Source organism: Rhipicephalus microplus, unplaced genomic scaffold, assembly GCF_043290135.1.
Source record: "Rhipicephalus microplus isolate Deutch F79 unplaced genomic scaffold, USDA_Rmic scaffold_12, whole genome shotgun sequence".
Taxonomy (NCBI): Eukaryota; Metazoa; Arthropoda; class Arachnida; order Ixodida; family Ixodidae; genus Rhipicephalus; species Rhipicephalus microplus.
The window spans coordinates 48,581,417-48,591,809 of NW_027464585.1; the positions used below are offsets into that span (position 1 = coordinate 48,581,417).

Genomic DNA, 10,393 nt, shown 5'->3' on the forward strand with positions numbered 1-10,393 from the left:
CACAATAATAATGAGATATAACAGACAGTAATGCCAAGGAATGTACAGGGGAAGTTATTAACATTAATGGAATGTAAATAAGAAGAAAGAAAAGTGGATGAAAAAATTACCAACTGTAAGCAGGAATCGAACCAACGACCTTCGAATTACGCGTTCGATGCTCTAACCACTGAGCTATTACAGCGGCACTCCCTCCATCCACTTTTTTGGGTTTATCTGTGAATTTTTTTAGAAGTAGGAGCGACAGTCAGCGCCATCTATAAGCCAAACAACGAGTGTGAAAACACTCTTATGCGCATGTTTGGCGTCACGTAGCACGTGAACTTATTATGAGCGGGCAGCTGATTAATTGTCCCTCTTATACAACCTAAACACACCAAGTCTGCCAGTACGAGACCCTCGTTCAATGAAATAAGGGAAAGAAGTGTATACCTAAGGGCTCGTTTTTCCGTGTTTTTAACACAATAATAATGAGATATAACAGACAGTAATGCCAAGGAATGTACAGGGGAAGTTATTAACATTAATGGAATGTAAATAAGAAGAAAGAAAAGTGGATGAAAAAATTACCAACTGTAAGCAGGAATCGAACCTACGACCTTCGAATTACGCGTTCGATGCTCTAACCACTGAGCTATTACAGCGGCACTCCCTCCATCCACTTTTTTGGGTTTATCTGTGAATTTTTTTAGAAGTAGGAGCGACAGTCAGCGCCATCTATAAGCCAAACAACGAGTGTGAAAACACTCTTATGCGCATGTTTGGCGTCACGTAGCACGTGAACTTATTATGAGCGGGCAGCTGATTAATTGTCCCTCTTATACAACCTAAACACACCAAGTCTGCCAGTACGAGACCCTCGTTCAATGAAATAAGGGAAAGAAGTGTATACCTAAGGGCTCGTTTTTCCGTGTTTTTAACACAATAATAATGAGATATAACAGACAGTAATGCCAAGGAATGTACAGGGGAAGTTATTAACATTAATGGAATGTAAATAAGAAGAAAGAAAAGTGGATGAAAAAATTACCAACTGTAAGCAGGAATCGAACCTACGACCTTCGAATTACGCGTTCGATGCTCTAACCACTGAGCTATTACAGCGGCACTCCCTCCATCCACTTTTTTGGGTTTATCTGTGAATTTTTTTAGAAGTAGGAGCGACAGTCAGCGCCATCTATAAGCCAAACAACGAGTGTGAAAACACTCTTATGCGCATGTTTGGCGTCACGTAGCACGTGAACTTATTATGAGCGGGCAGCTGATTAATTGTCCCTCTTATACAACCTAAACACACCAAGTCTGCCAGTACGAGACCCTCGTTCAATGAAATAAGGGAAAGAAGTGTATACCTAAGGGCTCGTTTTTCCGTGTTTTTAACACAATAATAATGAGATATAACAGACAGTAATGCCAAGGAATGTACAGGGGAAGTTATTAACATTAATGGAATGTAAATAAGAAGAAAGAAAAGTGGATGAAAAAATTACCAACTGTAAGCAGGAATCGAACCTACGACCTTCGAATTACGCGTTCGATGCTCTAACCACTGAGCTATTACAGCGGCACTCCCTCCATCCACTTTTTTGGGTTTATCTGTGAATTTTTTTAGAAGTAGGAGCGACAGTCAGCGCCATCTATAAGCCAAACAACGAGTGTGAAAACACTCTTATGCGCATGTTTGGCGTCACGTAGCACGTGAACTTATTATGAGCGGGCAGCTGATTAATTGTCCCTCTTATACAACCTAAACACACCAAGTCTGCCAGTACGAGACCCTCGTTCAATGAAATAAGGGAAAGAAGTGTATACCTAAGGGCTCGTTTTTCCGTGTTTTTAACACAATAATAATGAGATATAACAGACAGTAATGCCAAGGAATGTACAGGGGAAGTTATTAACATTAATGGAATGTAAATAAGAAGAAAGAAAAGTGGATGAAAAAATTACCAACTGTAAGCAGAAATCGAACCTACGACCTTCGAATTACGCGTTCGATGCTCTAACCACTGAGCTATTACAGCGGCACTCCCTCCATCCACTTTTTTGGGTTTATCTGTGAATTTTTTTAGAAGTAGGAGCGACAGTCAGCGCCATCTATAAGCCAAACAACGAGTGTGAAAACACTCTTATGCGCATGTTTGGCGTCACGTAGCACGTGAACTTATTATGAGCGGGCAGCTGATTAATTGTCCCTCTTATACAACCTAAACACACCAAGTCTGCCAGTACGAGACCCTCGTTCAATGAAATAAGGGAAAGAAGTGTATACCTAAGGGCTCGTTTTTCCGTGTTTTTAACACAATAATAATGAGATATAACAGACAGTAATGCCAAGGAATGTACAGGGGAAGTTATTAACATTAATGGAATGTAAATAAGAAGAAAGAAAAGTGGATGAAAAAATTACCAACTGTAAGCAGGAATCGAACCAACGACCTTCGAATTACGCGTTCGATGCTCTAACCACTGAGCTATTACAGCGGCACTCCCTCCATCCACTTTTTTGGGTTTATCTGTGAATTTTTTTAGAAGTAGGAGCGACAGTCAGCGCCATCTATAAGCCAAACAACGAGTGTGAAAACACTCTTATGCGCATGTTTGGCGTCACGTAGCACGTGAACTTATTATGAGCGGGCAGCTGATTAATTGTCCCTCTTATACAACCTAAACACACCAAGTCTGCCAGTACGAGACCCTCGTTCAATGAAATAAGGGAAAGAAGTGTATACCTAAGGGCTCGTTTTTCCGTGTTTTTAACACAATAATAATGAGATATAACAGACAGTAATGCCAAGGAATGTACAGGGGAAGTTATTAACATTAATGGAATGTAAATAAGAAGAAAGAAAAGTGGATGAAAAAATTACCAACTGTAAGCAGGAATCGAACCTACGACCTTCGAATTACGCGTTCGATGCTCTAACCACTGAGCTATTACAGCGGCGCTCCCTCCATCCACTTTTTTGGGTTTATCTGTGAATTTTTTTAGAAGTAGGAGCGACAGTCAGCGCCATCTATAAGCCAAACAACGAGTGTGAAAACACTCTTATGCTCATGTTTGGCGTCACGTAGCACGTGAACTTATTATGAGCGGGCAGCTGATTAATTGTCCCTCTTATACAACCTAAACACACCAAGTCTGCCAGTACGAGACCCTCGTTCAATGAAATAAGGGAAAGAAGTGTATACCTAAGGGCTCGTTTTTCCGTGTTTTTAACACAATAATAATGAGATATAACAGACAGTAATGCCAAGGAATGTACAGGGGAAGTTATTAACATTAATGGAATGTAAATGAGAAGAAAGAAAAGTGGATGAAAAAATTACCAACTGTAAGCAGGAATCGAACCTACGACCTTCGAATTACGCGTTCGATGCTTTAACCACTGAGCTATTACAGCGGCACTCCCTCCATCCACTTTTTTGGGTTTATCTGTGAATTTTTTTAGAAGTAGGAGCGACAGTCAGCGCCATCTATAAGCCAAACAACGAGTGTGAAAACACTCTTATGCGCATGTTTGGCGTCACGTAGCACGTGAACTTATTATGAGCGAGCAGCTGATTAATTGTCCCTCTTATACAACCTAAACACACCAAGTCTGCCAGTACGAGACCCTCGTTCAATGAAATAAGGGAAAGAAGTGTATACCTAAGGGCTCGTTTTTCCGTGTTTTTAACACAATAATAATGAGATATAACAGACAGTAATGCCAAGGAATGTACAGGGGAAGTTATTAACATTAATGGAATGTAAATAAGAAGAAAGAAAAGTGGATGAAAAAATTACCAACTGTAAGCAGGAATCGAACCTACGACCTTCGAATTACGCGTTCGATGCTCTAACCACTGAGCTATTACAGCGGCACTCCCTCCATCCACTTTTTTGGGTTTATCTGTGAATTTTTTTAGAAGTAGGAGCGACAGTCAGCGCCATCTATAAGCCAAACAACGAGTGTGAAAACACTCTTATGCGCATGTTTGGCGTCACGTAGCACGTGAACTTATTATGAGCGGGCAGCTGATTAATTGTCCCTCTTATACAACCTAAACACACCAAGTCTGCCAGTACGAGACCCTCGTTCAATGAAATAAGGGAAAGAAGTGTATACCTAAGGGCTCGTTTTTCCGTGTTTATAACACAATAATAATGAGATATAACAGACAGTAATGCCAAGGAATGTACAGGGGAAGTTATTAACATTAATGGAATGTAAATAAGAAGAAAAAAAGTGGATGAAAAAATTACCAACTGTAAGCAGGAATCGAACCTACGACCTTCGAATTACGCATTCGATGCTCTAACCACTGAGCTATTACAGCGGCACTCCCTCCATCCACTTTTTTGGGTTTATCTGTGAATTTTTTTACAAGTAGGAGCGACAGTCAGCGCCATCTATAAGCCAAACAACGAGTGTGAAAACACTCTTATGCGCATGTTTGGCGTCACGTAGCACGTGAACTTATTATGAGCGGGTAGCTGATTAATTGTCCCTCTTATACAACCTAAACACACCAAGTCTGCCAGTACGAGACCCTCGTTCAATGAAATAAGGGAAAGAAGTGTATACCTAAGGGCTCGTTTTTCCGTGTTTTTAACACAATAATAATGAGATATAACAGACAGTAATGCCAAGGAATGTACAGGGTAAGTTATTAACATTAATGGAATGTAAATAAGAAGAAAGAAAAGTGGATGAAAAAATTACCAACTGTAAGCAGGAATCGAACCTACGACCTTCGAATTACGCGTTCGATGCTCTAACCACTGAGCTATTACAGCGGCACTCCCTCCATCCACTTTTTTGGGTTTATCTGTGAATTTTTTTAGAAGTAGGAGCGACAGTCAGCGCCATCTATAAGCCAAACAACGAGTGTGAAAACACTCTTATGCGCATGTTTGGCGTCACGTAGCACGTGAACTTATTATGAGCGGGCAGCTGATTAATTGTCCCTCTTATACAACCTAAACACACCAAGTCTGCCAGTACGAGACCCTCGTTCAATGAAATAAGGGAAAGAAGTGTATACCTAAGGGCTCGTTTTTCCGTGTTTTTAACACAATAATAATGAGATATAACAGACAGTAATGCCAAGGAATGTACAGGGGAAGTTATTAACATTAATGGAATGTAAATAAGAAGAAAGAAAAGTGGATGAAAAAATCACCAACTGTAAGCAGGAATTCCTTGGCATTACTGTCTGTTATATCTCATTATTATTGTGTTAAAAACACGGAAAAACGAGCCCTTAGGTATACACTTCTTTCCCTTATTTCATTGAACGAGGGTCTCGTACTGGCAGACTTGGTGTGTTTAGGTTGTATAAGAGGGACAATTAATCAGCTGCCCGCTCATAATAAGTTCACGTGCTACGTGACGCCAAACATGCGCATAAGAGTGTTTTCACACTCGTTGTTTGGCTTATAGATGGCGCTGACTGTCGCTCCTACTTTTAAAAAAATTCACAGATAAACCCAAAAAAGTGGATGGAGGGAGTGCCGCTGTAATAGCTCAGTGGTTAGAGCATCGAACGCGTAATTCGAAGATCGTAGGTTCAATTCCTGCTTACAGTTGGTAATTTTTTCATCCACTTTTCTTTCTTCTTATTTACATTCCATTAATGTTAATAACTTCCCCTGTACATTCCTTGGCATTACTGTCTGTTATATCTCATTATTATTGTGTTAAAAACACGGAAAAACGAGCCCTTAGGTATACACTTCTTTCCCTTATTTCATTGAACGAGGGTCTCGTACTGGCAGACTTGGTGTGTTTAGGTTGTATAAGAGGGACAATTAATCAGCTGCCCGCTCATAATAAGTTCACGTGCTACGTGACGCCAAACATGCGCATAAGAGTGTTTTCACACTCGTTGTTTGGCTTATAGATGGCGCTGACTGTCGCTCCTACTTCTAAAAAAATTCACAGATAAACCCAAAAAAGTGGATGGAGGGAGTGCCGCTGTAATAGCTCAGTGGTTAGAGCATCGAACGCGTAATTCGAAGGTCGTAGGTTCGATTCCTGCTTACAGTTGGTAATTTTTTCATCCACTTTTCTTTCTTCTTATTTACATTCCATTAATGTTAATAACTTCCCCTGTACATTCCTTGGCATTACTGTCTGTTATATCTCATTATTATTGTGTTAAAAACACGGAAAAACGAGCCCTTAGGTATACACTTCTTTCCCTTATTTCATTGAACGAGGGTCTCGTACTGGCAGACTTGGTGTGTTTAGGTTGTATAAGAGGGACAATTAATCAGCTGCCCGCTCATAATAAGTTCACGTGCTACGTGACGCCAAACATGCGCATAAGAGTGTTTTCACACTCGTTGTTTGGCTTATAGATGGCGCTGACTGTCGCTCCTACTTCTAAAAAAATTCACAGATAAACCCAAAAAAGTGGATGGAGGGAGTGCCGCTGTAATAGCTCAGTGGTTAGAGCATCGAACGCGTAATTCGAAGATCGTAGGTTCAATTCCTGCTTACAGTTGGTAATTTTTTCATCCACTTTTCTTTCTTCTTATTTACATTCCATTAATGTTAATAACTTCCCCTGTACATTCCTTGGCATTACTGTCTGTTATATCTCATTATTATTGTGTTAAAAACACGGAAAAACGAGCCCTTAGGTATACACTTCTTTCCCTTATTTCATTGAACGAGGGTCTCGTACTGGCAGACTTGGTGTGTTTAGGTTGTATAAGAGGGACAATTAATCAGCTGCCCGCTCATAATAAGTTCACGTGCTACGTGACGCCAAACATGCGCATAAGAGTGTTTTCACACTCGTTGTTTGGCTTATAGATGGCGCTGACTGTCGCTCCTACTTCTAAAAAAATTCACAGATAAACCCAAAAAAGTGGATGGAGGGAGTGCCGCTGTAATAGCTCAGTGGTTAGAGCATCGAACGCGTAATTCGAAGGTCGTAGGTTCGATTCCTGCTTACAGTTGGTAATTTTTTCATCCACTTTTCTTTCTTCTTATTTACATTCCATTAATGTTAATAACTTCCCCTGTACATTCCTTGGCATTACTGTCTGTTATATCTCATTATTATTGTGTTAAAAACACGGAAAAACGAGCCCTTAGGTATACACTTCTTTCCCTTATTTCATTGAACGAGGGTCTCGTACTGGCAGACTTGGTGTGTTTAGGTTGTATAAGAGGGACAATTAATCAGCTGCCCGCTCATAATAAGTTCACGTGCTACGTGACGCCAAACATGCGCATAAGAGTGTTTTCACACTCGTTGTTTGGCTTATAGATGGCGCTGACTGTCGCTCCTACTTCTAAAAAAATTCACAGATAAACCCAAAAAAGTGGATGGAGGGAGTGCCGCTGTAATAGCTCAGTGGTTAGAGCATCGAACGCGTAATTCGAAGGTCGTAGGTTCGATTCCTGCTTACGGTTGGTAATTTTTTCATCCACTTTTCTTTCTTCTTATTTACATTCCATTAATGTTAATAACTTCCCCTGTACATTCCTTGGCATTACTGTCTGTTATATCTCATTATTATTGTGTTAAAAACACGGAAAAACGAGCCCTTAGGTATACACTTCTTTCCCTTATTTCATTGAACGAGGGTCTCGTACTGGCAGACTTGGTGTGTTTAGGTTGTATAAGAGGGACAATTAATCAGCTGCCCGCTCATAATAAGTTCACGTGCTACGTGACGCCAAACATGCGCATAAGAGTGTTTTCACACTCGTTGTTTGGCTTATAGATGGCGCTGACTGTCGCTCCTACTTCTAAAAAAATTCACAGATAAACCCAAAAAAGTGGATGGAGGGAGTGCCGCTGTAATAGCTCAGTGGTTAGAGCATCGAACGCGTAATTCGAAGATCGTAGGTTCAATTCCTGCTTACAGTTGGTAATTTTTTCATCCACTTTTCTTTCTTCTTATTTACATTCCATTAATGTTAATAACTTCCCCTGTACATTCCTTGGCATTACTGTCTGTTATATCTCATTATTATTGTGTTAAAAACACGGAAAAACGAGCCCTTAGGTATACACTTCTTTCCCTTATTTCATTGAACGAGGGTCTCGTACTGGCAGACTTGGTGTGTTTAGGTTGTATAAGAGGGACAATTAATCAGCTGCCCGCTCATAATAAGTTCACGTGCTACGTGACGCCAAACATGCGCATAAGAGTGTTTTCACACTCGTTGTTTGGCTTATAGATGGCGCTGACTGTCGCTCCTACTTCTAAAAAAATTCACAGATAAACCCAAAAAAGTGGATGGAGGGAGTGCCGCTGTAATAGCTCAGTGGTTAGAGCATCGAACGCGTAGTTCGAAGGTCGTAGGTTCGATTCCTGCTTACAGTTGGTAATTTTTTCATCCACTTTTCTTTCTTCTTATTTACATTCCATTAATGTTAATAACTTCCCCTGTACATTCCTTGGCATTACTGTCTGTTATATCTCATTATTATTGTGTTAAAAACACGGAAAAACGAGCCCTTAGGTATACACTTCTTTCCCTTATTTCATTGAACGAGGGTCTCGTACTGGCAGACTTGGTGTGTTTAGGTTGTATAAGAGGGACAATTAATCAGCTGCCCGCTCATAATAAGTTCACGTGCTACGTGACGCCAAACATGCGCATAAGAGTGTTTTCACACTCGTTGTTTGGCTTATAGATGGCGCTGACTGTCGCTCCTACTTCTAAAAAAATTCACAGATAAACCCAAAAAAGTGGATGGAGGGAGTGCCGCTGTAATAGCTCAGTGGTTAGAGCATCGAACGCGTAATTCGAAGGTCGTAGGTTCGATTCCTGCTTACGGTTGGTAATTTTTTCATCCACTTTTCTTTCTTCTTATTTACATTCCATTAATGTTAATAACTTCCCCTGTACATTCCTTGGCATTACTGTCTGTTATATCTCATTATTATTGTGTTAAAAACACGGAAAAACGAGCCCTTAGGTATACACTTCTTTCCCTTATTTCATTGAACGAGGGTCTCGTACTGGCAGACTTGGTGTGTTTAGGTTGTATAAGAGGGACAATTAATCAGCTGCCCGCTCATAATAAGTTCACGTGCTACGTGACGCCAAACATGCGCATAAGAGTGTTTTCACACTCGTTGTTTGGCTTATAGATGGCGCTGACTGTCGCTCCTACTTCTAAAAAAATTCACAGATAAACCCAAAAAAGTGGATGGAGGGAGTGCCGCTGTAATAGCTCAGTGGTTAGAGCATCGAACGCGTAATTCGAAGGTCGTAGGTTCGATTCCTGCTTACAGTTGGTAATTTTTTCATCCACTTTTCTTTCTTCTTATTTACATTCCATTAATGTTAATAACTTCCCCTGTACATTCCTTGGCATTACTGTCTGTTATATCTCATTATTATTGTGTTAAGAACACGGAAAAACGAGCCCTTAGGTATACACTTCTTTCCCTTATTTCATTGAACGAGGGTCTCGTACTGGCAGACTTGGTGTGTTTAGGTTGTATAAGAGGGACAATTAATCAGCTGCCCGCTCATAATAAGTTCACGTGCTACGTGACGCCAAACATGCGCATAAGAGTGTTTTCACACTCGTTGTTTGGCTTATAGATGGCGCTGACTGTCGCTCCTACTTCTAAAAAAATTCACAGATAAACCCAAAAAAGTGGATGGAGGGAGTGCCGCTGTAATAGCTCAGTGGTTAGAGCATCGAACGCGTAATTCGAAGGTCGTAGGTTCGATTCCTGCTTACAGTTGGTAATTTTTTCATCCACTTTTCTTTCTTCTTATTTACATTCCATTAATGTTAATAACTTCCCCTGTACATTCCTTGGCATTACTGTCTGTTATATCTCATTATTATTGTGTTAAAAACACGGAAAAACGAGCCCTTAGGTATACACTTCTTTCCCTTATTTCATTGAACGAGGGTCTCGTACTGGCAGACTTGGTGTGTTTAGGTTGTATAAGAGGGACAATTAATCAGCTGCCCGCTCATAATAAGTTCACGTGCTACGTGACGCCAAACATGCGCATAAGAGTGTTTTCACACTCGTTGTTTGGCTTATAGATGGCGCTGACTGTCGCTCCTACTTCTAAAAAAATTCACAGATAAACCCAAAAAAGTGGATGGAGGGAGTGCCGCTGTAATAGCTCAGTGGTTAGAGCATCGAACGCCTAATTCGAAGGTCGTAGGTTCGATTCCTGCTTACAGTTGGTAATTTTTTCATCCACTTTTATTTCTTCTTATTTACATTCCATTAATGTTAATAACTTCCCCTGTACATTCCTTGGCATTACTGTCTGTTATATCTCATTATTATTGTGTTAAAAACACGGAAAAACGAGCCCTTAGGTATACACTTCTTTCCCTTATTTCATTGAACGAGGGTCTCGTACTGGCAGACTTGGTGTGTTTAGGTTGTATAAGAGGG

General features: G+C 40.4%; 1 non-coding gene across 1 annotated transcript; it reads left to right on the forward strand.

Moving 5' to 3' along the window:
- Nucleotides 1-10,102: 10,102 nt before the first annotated feature.
- On the forward strand, nucleotides 10,103-10,175 carry TRNAR-CCU (transfer RNA arginine (anticodon CCU)). The gene has a single exon. It is a non-coding gene; the product is annotated as a tRNA-Arg (tRNA).
- Nucleotides 10,176-10,393: the final 218 nt, after the last annotated feature.